Here is an 18,815-nt window from a genome sequence, read left to right on the forward strand (position 1 = left end):
ATTATGCCTTCTGTCTCTGTTGATTCCATGTAATGGAAATAATTGAGCCTGTCTCCACTGATAACTGTCTAGGAAGAAATCAGGTCCCCACTCCGGTCACCGGTCATCTACCTCTGATTGAACACACCCTGCCTGCTGTAAATGGTCCTTATGGATCCTGCTCCATCAACTCAGGCAGTGAGAACCCACATGCCGGATGCATATTTCACAGTGAGTAAATGAACTTCCGAGGGTGGCTGACACCCATTGGACAGCCTGGAGGTTTGCTGAAGAGCGTCTAAGCTCTTTGAGCACCTCCAAGCATTTATTCAAAATGTTTGCCTTAGTTAGCTAGTGCTGCTGTAACACAAATACCACAAGTGAGTGGCTCTAAAGAACAGAAATTTGTTTTCTAACAGTTCTGGAGGCAAAAAGTCCAAATTAGGGTTTCCGTCGTGTTGATTCCTTCCTTGTAGGTAGTCTGGGCATTCCTCGGTTGCATCTCTCTTCCCCAGTACTCGCTAGTCTCTGTATCTCTATTGTTAGTTGCCATCCAGTCAATTCCAACTCATGGCGATCCCATGTGTGCAGAGTATAACTGCTCTATAGGATTTTCAAGGCTGTAATTTTTTTCAGAAGCAGATCACCAGACCTGTCTTCCGAAGCATCTCTGAGTGGGTTCGAACTGCCAACCTTTGGGCTCATAATTGAGAGTGTAACCACTTGCACCACCCAGGGACTCCCTCTGTATCTGTGCTGCTCTGTATGTCACTTAGAAGTGATCAGGTTTAGGGCATACTTACACTGATACGGCTTCCCTAACAGAACAAAGAAAACCCTATCCCCAAATAGGATTATATCCACAGGTATAGGGGTCAGGACTCCAACACACATATCTGTGGTATACAAACAGCATTAATTATTATCATGTTTTTGAATTTTGAATCTGCCCTTCATCCTCCCACCAGACTTCCTCATCACTCCCTGCTCATGTTTTATGTGGACGATTTCATTATGAAAACAGGTAAGAGGGAGGGCTGAAGACCTGCATGACTTGGGGTAGGAAAGCTCAATGGATCCTCCATAAAAAAAAAAAAAAAAAGTTGAAATCACCCATAATTATCCTGTCTCAAAATGACCCTGGCCGTTTTTCCTGGGATCCATTCTCGTCGCTATTTCTGCACATGTGCACGTTATGATACTGTGAACTCTGACCACGGGCCTTGACCCTGCTAAACCTTTTAATAGATTTTTCACTAAATCCTTGCAACAACTCTGGAAGGAAGGAATTATTATCCCCATTACTTTGATGAAGAAACTGAGGCTCCGAGAGGTCATGCGGTCATAGTTGGCAACACAAAAACTTGTACACATGTGTAAATAGTATAAAGACAGAAGGTAGATTCATGGCTGTCAGGGGCTGGGAGAAAAGGGAGTGGAGGGCGAGTGCTAATGTGTATGCGTTTCTGTTTGGGGTGATAAAGATGTTCTGGAGTGAGATAGCGGTGATGATTTTACAGCTATGAGAATGCACTAAAGCTATTGAATTGTACACTTCATTGTTGTTGGTGCCATTGAGTCGATTCCAACCCATAGCCACACCATGTACAACAGAAAGAATCACAGCCTGGTCCTGGATCATCCTCACAATGGACTATGTTTGAGTCTATTGTTGCAGCCACTGAGTCGCTTTAAAGTGGTTAAGATGGCAAATTTTATGTTACGTGAATATTATCAGTTTTTCAGTGTTATGGACAATGCTCTAATACCCATTGTGCTTAAAGCTTTTCTTCTCTTTTCCCTTCCCCATCCTGCATGTTGAGTGACCTGACAGCCTGAGTTTCTGATTCCCTTCCAGGGAGATGCTTAATTATAGATGAGAAGGCAGCACAGGCTTTGCAATCAAATGAAACTTGGTTTGAGTATCAACTCTGGTACTTCCTAGCAATGTGACCTTAAGCAAGTGACTTAGCCTCTCTTTGTCTCAGTTTCCTGTTCTGTAAAATGGGGACAATAATGCCTATCTCACAGGGTATGCTGTGATGATTATATCAGATGATACATGCGAAGGGCTTGGGACTGGCATATTCCTTACACATTAGTCACTAGATACTTCGAGGTTGACACCTGAGGCTGCTGGACTTGATCCACAGGATGTGTTTGGTTTGGCTTGAATGGTGTTAGTTTTTTTTTTAATTGCCAACATTTTAAACCTGAGGGTTTTACTTAAACATGCATGTCTCTGGACTCTTGAAAAATTGGAATATCTGGCAATATTGGGCCTATGTTTCCACACGGTTGGACAGGCTAGAGCTGAGTAGCGGCTGCCTAATTTAGATGCGGCATGAGCTCCTGGTCTTCTGTCTTAGACTGGGTCACCCAAGAGCAGACCTGGAAACAGCAGAACCTGAGAAGGGACTGAGAGAAGCAGGGCAGGAAGGGGAAGAAGCCACACCAGGGTGAGATTATAGGCAAAGCCCCTTGGAGGGAGGCTCAGCCTGATCCTGCAGGGAATTCCGAATGTAAATAACACCTCAGAGTTGTCCCAGCCGAGGCCAGGTCATTGACTAAGGGCTGCCGAGGGGTGGTGATAGTTGTGGGACATAGCATAACAGTGGTGAAGGTTTGGACTGTTGAAACAGAAGCACACAGAAGCAGAGAGGAGTGCACAAAAGTGGCAGAAGGGACCTAGGAGAGGCACAGACAGTGTCTGCTACACTTCCTTTCTTATTTTTACATTGTTGTGTGTGCCTTGGAGTTGATTCCAACTCGTAGCAACCCTGTATGACAGAGTAGAACTGCCCTATAGGGTTTTCTAGGCTGTAATCTTTATGGGGGCAGATTGCCAGGCCTTTTCTCCCCTGGAGCTACTGGTGGGTTCAAACAGCTGACATTTTGGTTACCGGCTGAGCACTTAACTGTTGTGCCACCAGGGCTTTGGAATCCCTGCATGACTAGGTCATTGTTACAGCTGAATCACTGTGGGTGCTATGTGACTGGAACGGCAGCAGCGTTCTGCTTGGGTGAGGGTGATAGAGAAGGAATATACTGGTTATTGAAACAATCCTCTCCTGGTAGACAGGAGCTGTGATGTCATCCCCATTTTACAGATAGGGAAACCGGGCTCAGGGAGATAAAGAGATTTGCCAAGGCACAGCTCTGAAGTAGCAAAGTTGAAGTACAGAATGTTGCCATTCTGACTCTGGTGCCTTTCTGCTCCACCAGTCTAACTCTTGTTTCTCTTCCTCTAGTTCATGGCATAACCCAGTCCTCCCTGGTGGAGGGTGATGCACCCTAAGTAATCCTATCCCCATAAATGCAGATTAAATGCAGATGTTACAGGATGGTTAGCCCCACATAGATGAGCTCTTTTTATTAAAGAAAGGCAGGCTAGTTTGCAGAGGAAACTAGGACTTGTTTCCTAGAACTTCCCAGTCTTGTTGGCTCAGGACTGAGATGGTGGCTGAAGCTTCTCCTTTAAACCTTTAAGATGGGACCACTTGGCCTCTTTGTCCGGGGGTGAAGTGTTGGTAGAAGCACATATTTGGGGTCTACAGCAGCAATTACTATACATTTTTATTTACAGTAGAAAGACTTGAGTCCCTTAAAAGGGCAATGGCAAAAAGCCTTGAGTTCTTAGAATGAAGGGAAGTGTTTAAGAGCTATGACTGCTCACCAAAAGGTCGGCAGTTCAAATCTACCAGGTGCTCCTTGGAAACCCTATAGGGTAGTTCTACTGTGTCCTGTAGGGTTGCTATGAGTTGGAATCCACTCGACGGCAACAGATTTTTGTGTTTTCTTAGAATGAAAAGACAGTTTTAAAACGAAAACAAACATTGACAATGTCTGCACTGCAGTCTATCGATATAAATGAAGGTCAGGATTTATTAGTAGAAGTAGACTAGTTTTTTGGGGGAAGGGGTTGTTAAAAATTCAGGTATCTTTGCTAATGCAACCATTCCCACATTCACAATGGGGAAAAAAAAAGATGTTCATAAAACCTTTCTTTCCTGGATTAAAAAAAAAAAAAGAGTGAGTCTCTGAAAATACAAACTTGCGATATTATCTTTACATATTAGCAAAGTTCTTTAAGCTTTTCCACGGTCTGTTGTGGATTTAGTCTGCCGTTTTGTTAGTTTTCTAACCATTGCCGTTGAGCTGATTCTGGCTCATAGCAACCCTATAGGACAGAGTAGAACTGCCCCATAGAGTTTCCAAGGAGCGGCTGTTGGATTTGAACTGCTGACGTTTTGGTTAGCAGACAAATGCTTGTGCCTTTTCTAGCCTATATTTATCTGTGCTCACTCTGAGCCAACTCAATACTAGATCCTGAGCTTTCATTGTGTCCTTGAATCCTTACAAACACCCTATGAGATAGCAGGGTCCCTTTGTTACCCATTGTATGAATACACTGTGAATGGCTCCCCTGGAGTTTTGCAACATGGTAACCCTGGAGATGTTGTTATCTTTATGCCAACAGTCATGACCAAGCTCTGGAAGTTGCCATAACAGGAAGTTAGTGGGAGATAGAATTTGAGTCCAGGTCTGGATGATCCCATAACCCATATTGGGTTTGTACTACCCAATTCTGCCTTAAATGAGCAAATATTACTCAGCCCCTTCTTTGGAATAAGGAAGGCACCTTGAAGGAATAAGTCAAACTGACCCCTCTCTTGAAGGACTTGGAATCTAGGGTGGGAGTTGAGGGTCATATTTCATTGTACAGAAACATTTATGAGTTTTTATCCTCATTTTAAGGAGCTCAATGTTTTAAGTGCTTGGCTGCTAACTGAAAGGTTGACAGCTCAAACCTACTGGCCTCTCTGCAGGAGAAAAGACCTGGAGATCTGCTCCTATAAAGATTTCAGCCTAGGAAACCCTGTCGGGGCAGCTCTACTCTGTCCTAAAGGGTTGCTATGAGTCAGAATCCACTCAATGGCACACAACAGAAACAACAACAACATCCTTATTTTATAAAAAAGGAAACTGTGAATCAAGGAGGTAAGATGACTTGCTCAAGGTCACACAGCTGTGACGTGACAAGTCTTTATTAGACAGTTACGGCCGGAAGCCGTCACCAGTCTAAGACACTTATATAGTGGTGGTTTAATGAAGCTGGGTGGCATTTGGGCTTTAGAGTCAATTGGCCTGGGTGTTAATCCTGGCCTCTGCCTCACCCGCTATGTGACCTAGGTAATATTATTTAACTTCTGTGCCTTTGTCTCCACATTTGTGAAGTGGGGGTTAGAATAGTATTGCATTCAATGCAACGGTGCATGAGAGCCCTTGGCTTGGGTTAAGTGCTGGGGACTGTTATCTAAAACAAACACAAAGTCCAGCGGGAAGGGACTTTCAACGTCTGGTCCCACCTCTTTATTTTTTTTAATTAATTGATTAAATTAATTGGCAAAAACAATACCTATAGCAATAGCTAATATTTATTGAGTACGTACCACGTGCTAGGCACAGTGCCAAGTACTTTTGATATATTAACTTGCTTAAAAATTTGAAAATATGAGGGGATTGTGTCTCCCTTTCATCCTCAGTTCCCCTCCACAGAGGCAGCCACTGTTACCAACTTCCTGTGTATCATTTCAGATATCCTCTGCGTTAGCACAAATATTTAAATCTCTCTCGGCCCCTTCAACTTTAAATATGAGAAAACAGACTCAGAGAGACTACACAGCGAATTGTAATAATAGTTGCTATTTATTAAACTCTGTGTGCTGGGCACTGCTCTGGGCATTGTGTGACTTTTAATCCTTGCTACAGCCTGCAGGGTGAACTTTACTATGTAGGATAAATTCTCCAAGCCTTAGTTTACCTTGGTGGGTTGACTGATTAAGCCAGATCATTCATGCAAAGGGCCCTACCAGAGTTCCTGGCACATCCTAACAGCTCAGAACATGGTGGCTGCAGGGAAGGTCAGGGCTTTTTGATTTTTATTTTTTTGAGTGTTTAAACATCTTGGAGTTTTTTTTTTTTTTTTTTTTTTAGACTTTATTTGTTTAGAGTAGTTTTAGGTTTACAGTAAAATTGTGCAGAAAGTACAGAGGGTTCCTGTATGTCCCCTCCCCTTTCTGTACAATGATTCTCCTATTATTAGCACCTTGCTTTCCTGGTATATTGTTACAACTGGTGAACCAGCACTGATACATTGTTTGTAACTAAAGTCCATAGTTTACATTAGGGTGTACTGTGTTGTCCAGTCTTATGGTTTTTGACATGCATAATGTTAAATGTCCACCATTCATCTTTCTTTTAATTTTAGTTTAAAAAAAATTTTATTTTTGTAATTTTTTCTTGTGCATTAGATGAAGCATATGGAGCAAATTAGATTCTCATTTGATAGTTTGTACATAAAGCGTTTCATGGCCCTGGCTTCATTCCCCGCAATGTATCAGCACTCTCCCCATTTCCACTCTAGGTTCCCCATTTCCTTTTGTTCTGATTTTCTACTCTTCCTGTCTTCTCATCTTCACTTTTGGGCAAATATTGCCCTTTTGATCTCGTATGATTGATTGTTCCAGGGAGCATATTCCTCTCGGGTGTTATGGTTTATTTTATGGGCTTTTATGGAACCCTGGTGGAACAGTGGTTAAGAGCTCATCTGCTAACCAAAAGGTCTGCAGTTCAGATCCACCAGTCACTCCTTGGAGACCCTATAGAGCAGTTCTGCTCTGTCCTGTAGGGTCGCCATGAGTTGGAATCAACTAGATGGCAACGAGTTTTTGTCTGTTGTTTGGCTGGAAGGATCAGCGTTTTATGGGTCCTGAAGCTTACACAACTTAAGGGCCGTCTCTAGGATAATAGTACAAAATTATGAATCTAATACTCGTAATGAAAAATGAATATTTATTTAGAATGGGAAAAGAGCTCTAACAATTTACACATACTTAAGTGTGGTGCAAGCTATGCTCAACTACTGACCTCCAGGTTGGTGATTTGAATGTACCCAGCACTGCCACGGAAGAAAGGCCTGGTGATCTGCTTCCATAAAGATTACAGCCAAGAAAACCCTATGGAGCTATTCTACTCTGTAACACATGGGGTTGCCATAAGTCAGAATCCACTCAACGTTGACAGGTTTGGTTTTTTTGGCATTAAGACCAATCAATAACTCAAGTATTACAAAATCCAGAAGGACAACAAAAAAATTTTTATTAATGAACTGCCTGATACATCTCTATAATGCTTTTGATTCCTACACTTTTTGTCTTCATACTCTTGGATCACTTCTTAATATGATAATGATTTTCTAAAATAATTTTCTGTAGAGAGAATAAAAGATAATTCAGCCTTTTCCCTAGCATGGTTGATCAAAACTAGTGTTTTATTATTGATAGTTCAACTGCAAAAAACGAGAACATTTGCACATAGCACACTCACTGTAGCACTTACTACATGTTTGTGTCCCCAAAACCAGAATTCTGATAAATTCTATTTTGTGGGATTTCCATCAAAGATGAAAAAAGGAGATGTAGTACGTTATAATTGTATGCAGGTGTTATGGAGTATATTTCTGACAGAGAACTTCCGTTTTGATGAAAGAAATTGAATCCTTCTCTGTCAATTTTTTTGTTGTTATTAGCTGCCATCAAGTTGGCCCCTGATTCATGTACAATATCATAAAATGTTGCCCAGTCTTGTACCGCCCTCACGATCAATTGCAGATTGGACTACTGTGATACACAGGCATTTCCTGGCTGATTTTTGGAAGTAGACTGTCAAGCCTTTCTAGTCTATTTTAGCCTGGGAACTCCACTGAAACCTGTTCAGCATGATAACGGGATACAAGCCTCCAGTGACAGATGGACGGTGACTGTGCAGTAGGTGGGTTGGCTGTGAATTGAACCCAGGTCTCTCATGTGAAAGGCAAGAATTCCACCACTGAAACACCACTGCCTTATTCTTACAATTTTACAGTTCTAATAATCGAAAGCATTTTTCACGGGCTGGAATTTGACTTTGTACATTTAATACCTTTTTTCTTCTCCCTTACGACACACGTCAGTGTTGGGTGTTGTAGGATGTGCTTGTATCACAATGCAACCACTGATACAGCATCAGGAGCTGGGTAGATGGGTTCACGGGAGCTGTGCCTATACTGGGAGTGTTGGCAATAACTCAACTACTGCACATGGAGCTGACTGTGAACCATGTAAAGATATCATACTAAATTCAAACTCCCTCTTGGCTGGGTCCCCTGAATGTCCCAGGACACTTTGACATCACCTGACAGGCCAAGGGGTGTGACAGAAAAAAAATGAGTGGTGAGAGACCAGGCTCTTTCCGATTGTGGTTAAAAGACTTGACTTTGGCAAATTTTAGAGAAACATAAGACCGTGTGAACACATTTCTTTCCAGCCACCTCCCTGGGTCTTGGAAGGGGCTGGTGCAAGTGAGGGCCCTGCAGCTTCAGCTCTATTAGCTTCTCAGCGAATCTGCCTTTGGTTCGCTATTGTTAATAGTCGTGAGTGAGAACAGTCAGGTTTGAGAGAGAGACATACGGCCCTCGTTAATTACCCTCCATAAACCTCAGTTCTCTGGTAGTAAGCACACTATTAATAGTATCTATCTCACATAAAAAATTTTTTTTTAATTTATCTCACTGGGAATGTGAAGTCCATGTTATGTAGGGACTGGGCTGATTGTTTATTGCTGCATCCTCTTCCGTGTCCAGAATGCATAGTCTACACTCAACCGCTACTTGTTGTGTGGACTTAATGAACTGCTGGGTGTTAGGTGTTTAACCCCATGCTCTCTGAGAAAAGGAAACTGAGGCACAGAGTGTTTAAGTGCCTTGACTGGAAGCCAGGCATGCCTGGCTCCAAAGTCAACCTCTGTCAGACCCAACAAGACCTGGGTCTCTGGTCCTTCGTTCCTTCCTGCTGACATTCCCACCTGAGCTGAATAAGAATGGGAAGCTTAACTCACTTCAGGGTGCCTAAGATAACCATCTGAGTTATTCCCTTCGCTATGGACTTGAGCCCATGTCCCTGGATATCATCCCTGGAATGTGTTCTCATCCATGGAATCCACCGTTCCAGATACTCGCCTGTCTCTCACCCTCCCTGACCTGGGTCTCTGGGAAGGGTGGGAAGGTAGGAGACAGTTGAAGGAACAAAGGTGAATGGCTTTGAGCCATAAAATAGTGAGCCTGAAAAACAAGTTTGGAAGATGGATGGCTTTGGGGCTTGTGGAGCTTAGCGGGGGCAACCCTTGGAATTATTGACATTCCTGCCTAAAAACTCCAGGAGGCCCGCTCCCAGCCAGAACTTCCCTCACCCCCCTTACATCTCCCCTTGAGTCTGAGGGGTCCTCGAGCCAAGCATGAAGTCACCCTGTTTTTGCGGAACCTTGGAGATTAGGCTGGAGGGGCCACCTCAGTCAGTGGTCATCTTTTTTCATGACAGAAGCCGTGGTCCAGGGAGCCAGGTGGCTGCAGGTGGTCACTGGCCAGGCATGTACAGTGTCCCTGGCTTGAGCCACGTCTTTGCCCTTCTTCTCTGCCTTCTGCAGATTTCCAGCTGCACTCTTCACTGGCTTCTGCCTCTGTTTTTACTTAGAAGTTGCCCAGATGGGGTGGGCCTGTGCCTAGGTGCTCTCTCCGCGCTCTCTCTCTCTGGGGCCTCTCAGGGAAAGGATAAAGGTGCTCACTTCCCCTTCTGTTCTTTACGAGGGTAACTGGGATGTTGCAGCCCCTGCCTCCAGCCCGATTCCCTCGAGCCCTGGGATAATATTTATATACAAATGCTGGCTCTGATCTCCACCCAGGAAAACACCAGCTGCTATTGAAAATCTTTTTGCATGTGATAGAAAGCAGAGCAGAACGGCTGGGCCTCACGCAGGATGTTAGGGAACAGCAAGTGAGTTTTATTCTGTATTTTTCAAAGACATCCCAGGGCCGTGTCCAGGCAACTGAAGGCCTGTCAAAGAGCTGAAAATGTCTAATTCCATTTAGAAAAGACAAAGGCATTAGGTGTCCCTGGGACTTTAACAAATGCATTGTTGGTGGTTTTGATTTAGGTTTCTTTTAGGGAAGGTGAGTGCAAAAATGAGGAGCCAAAAACCCAGGCCTCGAGTGTTGTGAGGATGCCTGGCGACAGGCCCGCATACACCCTTGGCAGCCTTTTGGAGGGAAATTTGGCAACATCTTTCATAAAAGATGATTATGACCTTTGATGCAGCAATTCCATGACTTGGAAACGATCCTAGAATAATACTCACATATGTATTCAAAGACTTATGTTCAAAAATGCTCACTGCAGCAAAAAGTAGGAAGTCGCCTAGGTGACTGGCTCAATAAATTATGTTTCAGCCAAACAAAAGATAAGAGCAAGGTAGATAATAACAATGGCCAATACTCATACTGAGTCAGAATTGACTTGGCTGTAACTGGTTTGGTTTTGGTTATGTACACATTGTTCTAGGTGCTTTACAATATTTACAGTATCAACTTATTTAATCCTTACAATAATCCTGTGGTTACTGTTATTAACATATTTTTATAAGTGAGGAAACTGAGGCACAGAGATGTTAAGTAATTTACCTAAGGTCACATAGCTAGTAACTGGGAGAGCTGGGCTTCAAACCTTCTAGCCCCAGGGTCTGTAACTACTGAACAAACGCCTATATATGCAGGTATAGAAAGATGCCCTTGACCTATTATGAAGCAAAAAATCAAGTAGCAGAGCAATACAGTGTGATCTGAATTATTTTAAAAGACTGTGTGTGTGAGAGAGAGAATATATGATGCACATCTATTTGTAAAAGTAGAAGTCTGGAAGACTATATGTGCAATCAAGAGTTCCTTCTAGGGAGGGATGTGAGATGGCATATGTAAAGAGGATTTTTTACTTTCAGCTAGATGTAGTTTCATATTTTCTTGAACAAGTATTTTTCTTAATTGTGATAAAAGTATATATAACAAAACGTTTGCCATTTCCACATGTTTTTCACATGTCTAATTTAGTGACGATTATATTCATCGCGTTGTGTAACCATCTCGACTGTCTGTTTCCAGATTTTTCCATCACTCTAGGCAGAAGCTCAGGGCCCCCCAAACAACAAGTTCCCTTTTCTCCTCCCCCCCACCTCTGGTAACCAGGAATGATCCCTAAACGTTTGCCTATTCTAGATATTTCATATAAGTGAGTTCATGCAATATTTGTCTTTTTGTGACTGACTGATTTCACTCAGCATATGTTCAAGGTTCATCCACTTGAACAAGCACTTCTATAATTTCGTGAGAAGTAAACTTGAGCACATTATCAAGGTAAGCTTAGCAATGACAGCGACAATAAGAATTCTGTTTCCACTTCTAAATAGTCCCTTGGCAAAGAGAGACTCCCTATAATCATGGGCTCGGAGTAACCCTCCTTATTAACCCCAGAGTCAAAGATGTGGAGCCAAACCTAATAGAGAGGTTCTGCAATAAATTAGATGAGGGTAGACCAAGGAATGTTCTTCTGACTGGCTGAAAGGCATCCTGGGATAATTACTTTTATCCTTCATAACCCTCTTAAATCTTGCCTCCTCCTGGAAGCCTTGGCCCAGACGTCGGAAGACTAATAGTGATTTTCATGACACAACCCCTCCACATTCCACCTCCCACCCCCACATTTAACGTGTTTGCTTAATGCATTATTGCACCTCATGTAAATACCCCAGGTATTCACCTTGGGACTTTGTTTAACCAGAAATCCTGGTGGTGCAGTTGTTAACCAAAAGGTTGGCAGTTCAAATCCACCAGGTGCTCCTAGGAAACACTATGGGACAGTTCTACTCTGTCCTATAGAGTTGCTATGAGTCAGAATTGACTCAACAGCAATGGATTTGTTTTTTGGTTTAATGACTGTCCCATCAGGGCCACCCCATAAAAATGGACTCATGATATGTTAGATTTGTGCTTTATAATTTGCAAATGTTATTCCCATTCATTATTTCAGTTATGGCACCTTTTCACTTTAGTGTGCTTTGTACGTTTCTTTCAAAGTTAAACCAAGCAGAGCTTAATAGAGGGTATGATAAGGAAAATGAAGATGATGCGCCTCCCAAATTTTAATCTCGATTTTTAATTCCTAGTGTTTAAATCTGATTTGTGAAATGTGACCCATCACAGGGAATGCAGAAAAATAACAATAGCAGCTTCTTCTTATTGCATCAGGTCAAAAAAGCACCAAGTATTTCCACAAGGTTTCTTGTTTTAATTCTCACCGCAAGTTTAGGAGCTAATGTTTATCTCCCATTTTCTCCATAGGGGAAGCTGAGGCTCAGCTCAGAGTCCTCAGAGTTATACACGTGGACAGGGGGAGACGGATTTCTCCCCCAGGTCTGTCTGCCTGTCTGCAAAGTCCAAGAGCTGAGCCTCTCAACAGAGGAAATATTACAGAAAATGAAAGAGGCATCACTCCAATCCTACCTCCCTCACATACTGTTAGCCCTTTGTCTTGTGTATCCAAACAGACCTAAATTTAAAACAAAACAAAACAAAATTTGGTAATCAGAGGATATGTAAAATGTTTATAGAATGTTTTTTTCTTCCACTGTCATAATTATTATAACCATCTTTCACATTGCTTTGTAACTGTCCTCGTAAATATTTGCCTACTTTTCCAGTAGTGGTTTTCTTGGGAGAGATTCCTATAAATTGAATGGGTAGGCCCAAGAGTATGAATGTTTTTAGGGTGTTTGATACACATTGGAGCCCTGGGTACATTGTTTAAAGCACTTGGCTGCTAACCAAAAAGGTCAGCGGTTCAAACTCACCAGCTGCTCCACAGGAGAAAGATGTGGCGGCCTGCTCCCATAAAAATTAGCCTAGGAAACTCTATGGGGCAGTTCTCTGTCCTACAGGGTCACTATGAGTTGAATTGACTTGATAGCAATGGATAATGGGTGTATACATGCAATGGAATATTATTTAGCTATAAAGAAGGAATAAAGTACTGATACATGCTACAAGGTGGATGAACCTTATAAATGTTACGCTAAGTGAAAGAAGTCAGACACAAAAGGCCGCATATTGTAAGATTGCGTTTATATGAAATGTCCAGAATAGGCAAATCCAGAGAGACAGGAAGCAGGTTGATAGTTGCCATGGTTATGGGCATGGAGGAATGGGGGGAAACTACTTAGGGGGTGCTGTTGTTGTGTGCCATTGAGTTGATTCCAACTCATAATGACTCTATCAGACAGGGTAGAACTGCCCTATAGGGTTTACAATGCTGTAGTCTTTACAGAAGCAGACTGCCACACCTTCTTCCCTGGTGGGTTCGAACTGTCAACCTTTTGGTTAGCAGCCAAGTGCTTAATCACTGCTCCACCAGGGCTCCTTGCTTAATGGGTATTTAATTTTACTTTGGAGTAATGGAAATGTGTTGGAACTAGGCAGAGGTGGTGGTCGCACAACACTGTGACTGAACTAAATGTCCCTGGATTGTTTGCTTAAAGATGGTTCATTTTAGCTATGAGTTTCACCTCAAAAAGTTAAACAAATTTTTAGTATAATTAGTAAAGAATTCGTTAACAAATTATGGTATATTCGTATGATGAATTACTGTGCAACTGGATAAAGCAATAAGGAAACTTTTCATGTACTACAATGGAATGATCTCCAAGATATATTTTTCACTTTAAAAAAAAAAAAAGTAAGATACCAAACTTCATGTACAGTAAGCTATCATTTTTTTAAAAGAGACAAAAGTATATTATATATATATGCTTGTATATGTACACACACACACAGAACTCTCTCAGGATACATAGAAAACTGACAGTTGTCTCTGAGGGGTAACTGAGTCACTGGGGACAGGTGTGGGAAGGAGAATATACTTTTGTACCTTTTGAGTGTTGCATTTTGATTTTCAAACCATGTGAATGTATCCAAGATATCTTTAAAAATTTTTTTTTACTATGGGGCTGTGTTACTTTTGTAATACATAAACTTTTTATTTGGAAATAATTTGTGTTACAGAAAAGTTGCAAAAATAATACAAAGAAGTCCCTATATGCCCTTCGTAATATATTTTTTAAAAAGATGAAGTAATTTAAAGAAATGCCCTGCAAATGGCAATTCTTACATCAGCAACAAGCCTGTAAATCAAGATTTTAACAGGTAGGCTCGGGCTCAACAGCAGCTTAGGGAAATGCTTATTAAAAATGCAAACTTTAAAAAATAATTCTGTATATTTTTTATTGTTGCTACGTATATATGTTTTTCCTCTTTTTTATATATAAAAAGATCCGTTAAATCCGAATGTTTGCGGTGGGCCTGAAAATCTGCATTTTACTTGTACCCCCCAGGTGATTCTGAAGCACCTCAGAGGTTGAAAAGCACTGTCAAAAGGGTTCCTCCTTTTTATTTGATTCTTCCCGGCAGTATTGTGGCTTCTTTACTTTGAAAGCCCTTCAGTAGGAACCCACCCAGAAAGGGTGCAAGAAATCTGGGCATCTTTGTCCTCCCAACTTTTCACACTTTGAGTCTCTCTGCTGCTCTCTGCAGCCAGGCAGTCTGTAATGTGTTTTCTCAAGAGCCTGTTCTTTCCCTCAAACTAGAAAAGACCACTCCAGATGGAGGCCAGGTTCAGAATGTAGGTGTGGACCCTGTAGGTCCTTCTTGCCCCTCTGTCCTGGATGTTCTGGGGTGTGGCAGCAGGAGGCCTCCGTGTCTCTTGAATCCCTTTGAGGGAGCAGCCATGAGGGTCTGAGATGGAGAGCCCAGATTCTGACTCCGAGTTCTTCATGCTGTTTCCTTTGTCTAATGCTGGTACTTTACCAGGAACATTTTGTGTTCCTTGAACTTGGCTGTCACGGCCTTTCCATACATATGTTCTGCAGTGGGTATTTGCCAGGCCTTATTGGTCATCTCGGTGGGGGCTACCACAGTGCAGACCCTCACCTGAACCCTTCTCCTGACTTCTCCATCCTCTGCCTCAGCGGTCCACCTTCCTCTTGGCCACCAGAGGTGTTTTTTCCAAAATGTAGATCTGACCGTGTCACTTAACGACTTAACTTAGGGACTTGTTGTAAGGTTCCGTTGAGTCCATTTCTACTCATAGCCACCCCATGTGACAGAGTAGAACTGCCCCGAAGGGTTTTCTTGGCTGTAATTTTTTTTTGCTTAACAAATGATAGTTTTTTGTTTTTTTTTTTTAATAAAACCTCTGGTATCTACACCATGTCCATGTGTCAGGGAGGTGAACTGCACACCACAATGTGAGCAACATTCTGAAATACGTCCAGGAACATATTTGTGATATTACTTTCCAGAACAGTCTTTATGCATGTATGCCTATTGGCTGTAATTTTTACAGAAAGAGATCATCAGGTATTTCTCCCTCGAAGCCACTGGGTAGGTTTAAATTGCCTACCTTTTGGTTAGCAGCCCAGTGCTTAACTGTTTGCCCCACCAGAACTTCTTAAAAAACAAACAAAAAAACCTGGTGGAGTCAATTCCGACTCATAGTGACCTTATAGAACAGAGTACAACTGCCCCATAGGGCTTGTAAGGATGAAATCTTTAAGGAAGCTGACTGCCATATGAGAGTGCCACATCTTTCTCTCACAGAGTGACTGGTGGGTTCAAACCCTCAACCTTTCAGTTAGTGGTCAAATGCTTAACTGTTGTGCCACCAGAGTTCCTTCCAGGGCTCCTTAAAGCTATCAAAAAGTCAAAGATTCCTTAGAAAAATCCTGATCAAAAGGTAGAAAATGCAGAACAGAATGTCAAATTCTCATGAACTCTAGACTTTCTTTAGCCGTAGAGGGTGGATGAACCTCTGAAACTATTGTTAGGTGCCCATCAAGTTGGTTCCAACTCATACTGACCCTGCATACAACAGAATGAAACACTGCCCAGTCCTGCACCATCCTCACAATCATGGCTACGCTTGAGCCTGTTGTTGCAGCCAAGGTGTCAATACATCTCGTTGGGGGTCATCTTCTTTTTTGCTGATCATGAGATAATCTTTAAACCTTAAACCAAAAATATCTCCTGAAGTAGCATCTGGGGTCTTAAAAGCTTGTGAGCAGACATCCAAGGTAATCTGTTGGTCCCATCCTATTCAGAGCAAAGGAGAATGAAGAAAACCAAAGACACAAGGAAAATGTTAGTTCAAAGGACTAAAGGACCACATGAACCACAGCCTCCACCAGCCTGAGCCCAGAAGAAGTAGATGGTGCCTGGCTACCACCACCGACCTCTCTGATAGGGATCACAAGAGAGGATCCCAGACAGAGTGGGAGAAAAATGTAGAACAAAATTCAGATTCACAAAAAAAGACCAGAATTACTAGTCCGAAAGAGACTGGTGGAATCCCCAAGACCACGGCCCCCAGACACCTTGCCAACTAAGAACTGAAACAACTCCCGATGTTCACCCTTCAGTCAAAGATTAAACAGGCCTATAAAACAAACCATGACACGTGTGAGGAATGCGCTTACTAGTTCAATCAAGTATGAGACCAAATGGGCAACATTTGCCTAAAAACAAAGAAGGCAGGAAGGGACAGGAAAACCGGACGAATGGACCGAGGGTGGAAAGGAGGGGAGTGGTGACACGTGGCAGGGGTTGCAACCAATGTCACAAAACAATTTGTGTATAAATTTTTGAATGAGAAACTAATTTGTGCTGTAAACTTCCACCTAAGTGCACACACATACACACACACACACACACAAAGTCCCGTGAAGTCATCTTAAAACCAACCAATAGATTCGCTTAACTAGAAAAAAATGTCTGCCTTGTGCATAACGCTCTTTAAAGAACTATCTATACGGGATCAAACTGACAATAGCAACTTGAAAGATTAGATAGGAAGATTAAGAGGCAGTGAGTTTATGTTAATAGAGAGGAACAACTCAGAAATGGAGGATCAGAATGATTGCACAACTCAAAGAATGCAATCAATGTCATTAAATTGTACATGTAGAAACTGTTGAATTTTTTTTTTCTTGTACTTTAGATAAAGATTTACAGAGCATGTTAACCCACTAAACCACTGCCATCGAATTGATTCTGACTCATAGCGACCCTATAGGACAGAGTAGAACTGCCCGATAGAGTTTCCAAGGAGTGCCTGGTGGATTTGAACTGCCAAGCATATTAGTTCCTCATTAAATAATTAATACACATATTGTTTTGTGACATTGGTTGCCACCCCCACAACATGTCCAGACTCTCCCCTTCCCGACCTTGGGTTCCCCATTGCCAGCTATCCTGTCCCCTCCTGCCTTCTAGTCCTTGCCCCTGGGTTGGTGTGTCCACTTAGTCTCGTTTTGTGGGCCTGTCTAATCTTTGGCTGAAGGGTGAACCTCAGGAGTGACTTTAGTATTGAGTTAAAACGGTGTCCGGGGAACGTACTCTCAGGGTTTCTCCAGTCTCTATCAGACCTGTAAGTCTGGTCTTTTTTTTTTTTTTTTTTTTTTTGTGAGTTAGAATTTTGTTCTACCTTTTTTTCCAGCTCTGTCCCAGGCCCTCTATTGTGATCCCTCTTAGAGCAGTCGGTGGTGGTAGCTGGGTACCATCTAGTTGTGCTGGGCTCAGTGTGGTGGAGGCTGTGGTAGTTGGGGTCCTTTAGTCCTTTGGAATAATCTTTCCTTTATGTCTTCGGTTTTCTTTATTCTCCCTTGCTCCAGACAAGGTGAGACCAGTGGAGCATCTTAGGTGACCGCTCACAAGCCTTTAAGATTCCAAATGCCATTCACCAAAGTAAGATGTAGAACATTTTCTTTATAAACTATGTTATGCCAATTGAGCTAGATGTTCCCCGAGATGATGGTCTTCAGCCCTCAGCCCAGTAATTCGGTCCCTCAAGGAGCCTGGGTGTGTCTGTGGATGTTCCATGACCTTGCCTTGGTCAAGGTGTGCTGGCTTCTCCAGCATTGTGTACTGTCTTACCCTTCAGCAAAGTTACCCCTTATCTATTGTCTAGTAAGTGTTTTTCCCTCCACGCCCCTCCCCTCCCTCGTAACCATGTAAACCGTTTTATGAGTTTTTTATTGTACTTTAGATGAAGGTTTATAGAACAAAGTAGTTTCTCATTAAACAGTTGCTGCACATATTGTTTTATGATATTGGTTGACAAACCCATGACATGTCAACACTCTTCCTTCTCTACCTTGGTTTCCCTATTATCAGCTTTCCTGTCCTCTCCCGCCTTCTAGTCCTTGCCTGTGGGCTGGTGTACCCCTTTAGTCTCATTTTATTTAATGGCCCTGTCTAATCTTTGGCTGAAGTGTGAACCTCAGGGGTGACTTCATTACTGACCTAAAAGGGTGTCCGGGGGCCATACTCTCAGGATTTCTCCAGGCTATACCAGGCCAGTAAGTCCGGTCTTTTTTTGTGAGTTAGAATTTTGTTCTGTATTTTTCTCCACCTCTCTCCTGGATCCTCTATTGTGATCCCTGTGAGAGCAGTCAGTGGTGGCAGCCAGGCACCATCTAGTTGTACTGGAGTCAGTCTGGTGGAGGCCATGGTAGAAATGGTCCATTAGTCATTTGGACTAATCTTTCCCTTGTATCTTTGGTTTTCTTCATTCTCCCTTGCTCCTGAAAGGGTGAGACCAGGGAAATATCTTAGAAGGCCGCTCACAGGCTTTTAAGACCCCAGAGGCTACTCACCAAAATAATATGTAGAACATTTTCTTTATAAACTATGTTATGCCAATTGAGCTAGATGTTCCCTGAGACCATGGTCCCTACACCCCTCAGCCCAGCAATTTGGTCCCTCAGAGTTTGGATGTATCTATGGAGCTTCCATGACCTTGCCTGGTACAAGTTGTGCTGGCTTCCCCAGTATTGTGTACTGTCATACCCTTCGCCAAAGTTACCAC

The 18,815-nt window shown here is 42.5% G+C and overlaps 1 long non-coding RNA gene across 4 annotated transcripts in view; it reads left to right on the forward strand.

Moving 5' to 3' along the window:
* The window catches only part of LOC126070110 (uncharacterized), a 158,659-nt gene that overhangs the window by 21,115 nt on the left and 118,729 nt on the right, over positions 1 to 18,815 (forward strand). For 2 of the 4 annotated variants that reach the window (XR_007516128.1, XR_007516125.1), the window contains one exon: positions 73 to 1,400. The exons of 1 other annotated variant lie outside the window; for it this stretch is intronic. This is a non-coding gene — a long non-coding RNA (uncharacterized LOC126070110). Of the gene's footprint in view, positions 1 to 72; positions 1,401 to 18,815 lie in introns of those variants that run through there. One more of the 4 variants, XR_007516126.1, reaches the window with a different exon arrangement.

The sequence above is a fragment of the Elephas maximus genome, chromosome 2, assembly GCF_024166365.1.
Source record: "Elephas maximus indicus isolate mEleMax1 chromosome 2, mEleMax1 primary haplotype, whole genome shotgun sequence".
Classification (NCBI taxonomy): domain Eukaryota; kingdom Metazoa; phylum Chordata; class Mammalia; order Proboscidea; family Elephantidae; genus Elephas; species Elephas maximus.